This window comes from Mus caroli, chromosome 2 (genome assembly GCF_900094665.2).
Source record: "Mus caroli chromosome 2, CAROLI_EIJ_v1.1, whole genome shotgun sequence".
NCBI classification, from domain to species: domain Eukaryota; kingdom Metazoa; phylum Chordata; class Mammalia; order Rodentia; family Muridae; genus Mus; species Mus caroli.
In genome coordinates, this window is record NC_034571.1 from 144,723,548 (window position 1) to 144,729,063 (window position 5,516).

The 5,516-nt window shown below is 45.1% G+C and overlaps 1 pseudogene across 1 annotated transcript; it reads left to right on the plus strand.

Annotated features, from left to right (window-relative positions):
* The first annotated feature begins 3,377 nt into the window (after nucleotides 1-3,377).
* On the plus strand, nucleotides 3,378-3,947 carry LOC110307348 (annotated as a pseudogene). Its single transcript, XR_002379379.1, has one exon. The product of XR_002379379.1 is annotated as a biorientation of chromosomes in cell division protein 1 pseudogene (transcript).
* Nucleotides 3,948-5,516: the final 1,569 nt, after the last annotated feature.

Genomic DNA, 5,516 nt, shown 5'->3' on the forward strand with positions numbered 1-5,516 from the left:
TTTGTAGACCAGGCTGGCCTCGAACTCAGAAATCCGCCTGCCTCTGCCTCCCGAGTGCTGGGATTAAAGGCGTGCGCCACCACGCCCGGCTTGACCATGTCTTAAAAAACAAAACAAAACAAAACAAAAAGCTAGAAACATAAAAACATTATAAGGATTTAATCACCCATTTCCTGCCTTTGGGAACATTTAGGTAATTTCCAATCTTTTCCCATTACAAATAATACTATAATTTGTCTAATCTGTGTTCTGCATATGTTGGCGTTTGTAAGATAAAAATTCCTAGAAGTCCCATTATCAGTGTACGAGCAGATTAATCTGTCTTGACCTTAATAAATATTAGCTAAGTGTTCTCTATAGCAATTGTACTAGCTTAGCTTCATTGGCAAAATATAAAGTGTCTAGCTCTTCACCTGGTAGGATAACAGTGTGTTATGATGTGCGTGCACACATGGGAACCCAAGATCTCACACACCAGATTAGCTTTTTATTTCTGTGCTCCAGCTCCAGCCTTGTCCAGTGTTGTTTGTTGTTTCGTTTTGATTTAATCCTTGCCAGTCAGGTAGGTTAAAACTGAAAAGCATCTGGGCCTATCATCTCAGGAGTTCAAGGTCATCCTCTGGGCATATGATGTTCCAGTCCAGCCTGCACTACAAGAAACCCTGCAAGTGTTAATTAGCAACCCTCAAAATATTAGCAACACAAAACAACAGTAAGAAAACACCACAGAAAAGCAACCTTTCATTGACTGTTACTGTGAGTGAGATTGAACAGTTTATTATGCTTTTAGTTGTGGTATATGCTCTTATATTGCTTGGCTTTTAGTTGGTCTTTTTTTTTTTTAAAGATTTACTTATTTATTTTATGTATATGAGTACACTGTAGCTGTACAGATGGTTGTGAGCCATCATGTGGTTGCTGGGAATTGAATTTAGGATCTCTGCTCCCTCTGGCCCTGCTTGCTCTGGTCCAAAGATTTATTTATTATTATTATAAATAAGTACACTGTAGCTGTCTTCAGACACACCAGAAGATGGCATCAGATCTCATTACGGATGGTTGTGAGCAACCATGTGGTTGCTGGGATTTGAACTCAAGACTTCTGGAAGAGCAGTCATTGCTTTTAACTGCTGAGCCTTCTCTCATTCCCTTAGTTGGTCTTTCTATTCAATTTATTTTTCTCATTTTTTTAAAAAGATTTATTTGCCCCTGAGTGGTGATGGCACACGTCTTTAATCCCAGTTCTTGAGAGGCTGAGGCAGGCAGGCAGATCTCTGTAAATTCTAGGCCAGTCTGGCCTACAGAGTGAGTCCTAGGACAATCAGGGTTGCACAGAGAAACCCTGCCTTGAAAAACAAAAAAAAAAAACAAACAAACAAAAAACAACAAGTGTGTTTGTGTGTTGGGGAGAGGGTCACATATGGAGGTCAAAGGACAGCTTGTAGGATCGGATTCTGTCCTTCCACTATGTGGGTCCCAGGTATGGAACCCAGGTTGTTGGGGCTAGCAGGAAGTGCCTATAACTTCTATTAACTTTTTAACTTGAAAAAGGTGGGGGGTTGTTTGTTTTTATTTTATTTTTTTATTTTCACTTTATTTATTTGTTTGTTTGATTGCTTGTTTGTTTTTTCGAGAAAAGGTTTCTCTGTGTAGCCCTTATTGTCCTAGAACTTACTCCATAGACCTGGCTGGCCTCAATCTCACAGAGATCTGCCTGGGACCAGAGTCATGTACCACCCCCCCCCCAGCTTCTTAGAGAAGAATTGAGTGCTACTTCTTCTTGTGTTCTAGGCAGTTTCATGAAATATTCCCTTACTTAGGAAGATTTAGGTAGTTTCCAATTTTGAAACTATTATGTAGTTCAGCAGACTGTTCACTGACTTCCTTATCTCTGTTCTTGGCCCCTGCCTTTAGTGATACTAAAATTGTGGATGGAGTAGGCCAGATGTGCCCCGTGTAACATCTGCTTCAGTGATTTCAGACCTCCTTGCCTCCTGTTCATCCAGGAGCATTCGAGCTGAGTTCTAGAACTCAGTGGATATGGAAGAAATGACAGGCACAGAGACCCTTGGGCCAGGCTCACTTTTTTTTGTTTTTTTTTTTGTTTGTTTGTTTGTTTGTTTTCAAGACAGGGTTTCTCTGTGTAGCCCTGGCTATCCTGGAACTCCCTCTGTAGACCAGGCTGGCCTAGAACTCAGAAATCTGCCTGCCTCTGCCTCCCAAGTGCTGGGATTAAAGGTGTGCACCACCATGCCAGGCTTCAGGCTCACTTCTTAATTTGGAAGGACTTGGGCCTGCTGGTATGAACAAATGAATGGTTTCACTCATTCCTTCCTTCATCAGTCACCTTTTGCCTAGTATTGAATACACAGGTCCTGAACACACAGCTCTGTTGCACCTTCCTTGTTAACAGAGGTACCCTTTGTTCCTAGCTGAGCTTGACTGCTCCCCAGCTCTACATGTACCTGCTGGTTCGGTGCTGTGTGTCCATGGGGCAGCCATGGCCTAGGCAGACCCTGCACCTTTCCTTACCTACTGCCTGTATCCAACCCGGCCAGTCTCTTCATCTTGATAAATATCCTTCAGGCCAAAACAGCATGTGCTACATAGTTCACTTCCTAAGTTACTACATCCCTTGCAATTACTTATTTCTCATGTTTGAGATGTCTTCTCACTAGAATGTCAGCACCATAAGGACAGAGATTGGGGTCTCCCTCCCCCTTTTCTTTCCTCCCCTTCTTCTCCTTCCCACCCCTACCACCACCCCTTGTTAAAAAAAAAAAGCCTTCAATCTTGGCTAAAAATAAGAGAAATAGGAAATAAAGCTGGGCTTGGTGGCATGCCTCTAATCCCAGCATTTCAGAAGCAGAAGCGGGGGCTGGTGAGATGGCTCAGCGGTTAAGAGCACTGACTGCTCTTCCAGAGGTTCTGAGTTCCAATCCCAGCAACCACATGGTGGCTCACAACCATCTGTTATGGGATCTGATACCCTCATCTGGAGTGTCTGAAGACAACTACAGTGTACTCACATATAATAAATAAATAAATCTTAAAAAAAAAAAAACGGGCGTGGTGGCGCACACCTTTAGTCCCAGTCCCAGCACTCAGGAGGCAGAGGCAGGCGGATTTCTGAGTTCGAGGCCACTGGTGTACAAAGTGAGTTCCAGGACAGCCAAGGCTATACAGAGAAACCCTATCTCAAAACAAACAAAAAAACAAACAAACAAAAAACCAACAACGAAGAAAGAAGAAAGAAGAAGAAAGAAGAAAGAAGAAGAAGAAAGAAGGGAAAAGGAGAAGAAGAAGAAAAGAAGAAGAAGGAGAAGAAGAAGAAAAGAAGAAGAAGGAGAGGAAGAAGAGGAAGAAGAGGAAGAAGAAGGAACCGGGAGCCGCGGAGCGTGGGGCCCGGCGCGGGCGGTGCAAGAGCCGGCGCGGCGGGCCAGGCCTCCAGACCGGCTGGGGGCTCGAGTGGGGCGGGCGGCCCTGTCAATCCCGCTTCGCTGCCTCCGGGAGACCCGCAGCTCATCGCTCTCTTAGTGGAGCAGCTCAAGAGCCGTGGGCTGTTTGACAGCTTCCGCCGGGACTGCCTGGCCGACGTGGACACTAAGCCAGCTTACCAGAACCTAAGGCAGAAGGTGGATAATTTCATGTCAACACATCTGGACAAACAGGAATGGAATCCTGCAATGAACAAGAACCAGTTGCGAAATGGGCTGAGGCCGAGCGTGGTTCAGTCGGGTATGTTGGAAGCAGGAGTGGACAGGATCATTTCCCAGGTGGTAGACCCCAAACTAAACCACATCTTCAGGCCACAGATAGAGCGAGCAATCCATGAGTTCCTGGCTGCCCAGAAAAAAGAAGCTGTGCCAGCTCCGCCTCCAGAACCTGAAAGCCAGGATCCTCCAGCACCATCCCAGGATGCTTCCTAAGAATTTGCCCGGTACCTTTGGAAAGCTCTACTTAAGCAATGAACTCCTGTTTCATACGAATATAAATTTAGTCGGCCATGTCATTATTAATGTCAAGATTTTGGCCTTGACTGCGGTGGTGTCCACATCAGATGGAGAGCAAGTTTGGTGGTGGGACAGTTACCTGTACGTGCTCATGGATTGTGTTACCTTTGACCAGCCTGTCGAAGGGTGTGACCCCAGTAGACACTACAGAGGTATACGCACTACAGTGACATGGGCTGTCCTGAACGAACTTTTATACTTGAATACAGACACTGCATGTGGATGTCAGCGCTGGCATTTTGTGGTGTGCAGAAGCCAGGCTGGAGGCTAGCTGGTCAGGACANCGAGGGTCGGTGGGAGCAGCTGTTTGGTGGTGGGTTTTGATATGCTAGAGTTACAGACTGCAGCGTGTGGCAGTTAGCATCAGTAGCCTTAAGGTTGTTGTGACCTTCCTGTGCTTGGNAATCTTAGTGGTTTCCTTTCCTTGTTGGAGCCCTGGAGTGAGTGAAGAAGATGAGACTTGGGGTGCAGGGAAAGCTGCACAGCTTCTGTCCTGGCATCTCCCCATCCGCAGGGATGAGTCACTCTGGGTGCCGTGCTCAGTTCTCATGTTTGTGTTTTTAGAAAAAAAAAAAGGTAATAAATAGTGGATGTTTTACAATAAAAAAAAAAAAGAAGAAGAATTTGAGGCCAGCCTGGACTATACATTGAGTTATAGGACAGCCAGGACTAAATAGAGAGACTCTCTCACTATGTAGACCGAATGGCTGGTAACTCACAGAGATCAATTTTCCTGTCTCCCTGGCCTGGAATCAAAGGCATGCAGTACTGTATTAGGCTTCATGGCTGGCTTTTTAGTACATGCCAATTTCCCTGTAAAATAAGTAAACCTGTCTCTACCATTACTTTATCTGTCTGTCTGTCTATATCTATCTACCTGCCTATCTATCTATTGTCTATTTATTACAATGAATTTAAAGGCTTTATTGTGCAGCAGGAGGACTGCACTTTTCCTGCCCACCCTCAAATTCTACCACTGCTTACTTTTTGTTTTGTTGAGACAGGGCTTCTCTGTTTAGCCTTAGCTGTTCCCTATAGACAAGACTGGCGTAAATTTCACAGAGATTCATCTGCCCTAGCCTGAGTGCTAGGGTTAAAGGTGTGTACCACCGCAACCTGGCTAAAAGTGATTTTTTTAAAAAAAATTATTTTATTTTTATTATGTGTATGGGTGTTTTACCCACATGCTTATCTGTGTACCATGAGAGAGCCTGGTGCCTGCAGAAGCCAGATGAGAGCATCAGACCTCTTGGAAGTGGAGTTACAGTTAGTAATTCCATTTGCTTCCATGTGGATGCTAGGTATCAAACCCAGGTCCTCTGGAAGAAGAACAGTGAGTACTTCTGATCACTGAGCTGTCTCTCCAGCCTCTGCCACTACTTTAAAAAACTTGTTGCCAGGCGTGGTGGTGCACGCCTTTAATCCCAGCACTCGGGAGGCAGAGGCAGGTGGATTTCTGAGTTTGAGGCCAGCCTGGCCTACAAAGTGAGTTCCAGGACAGCC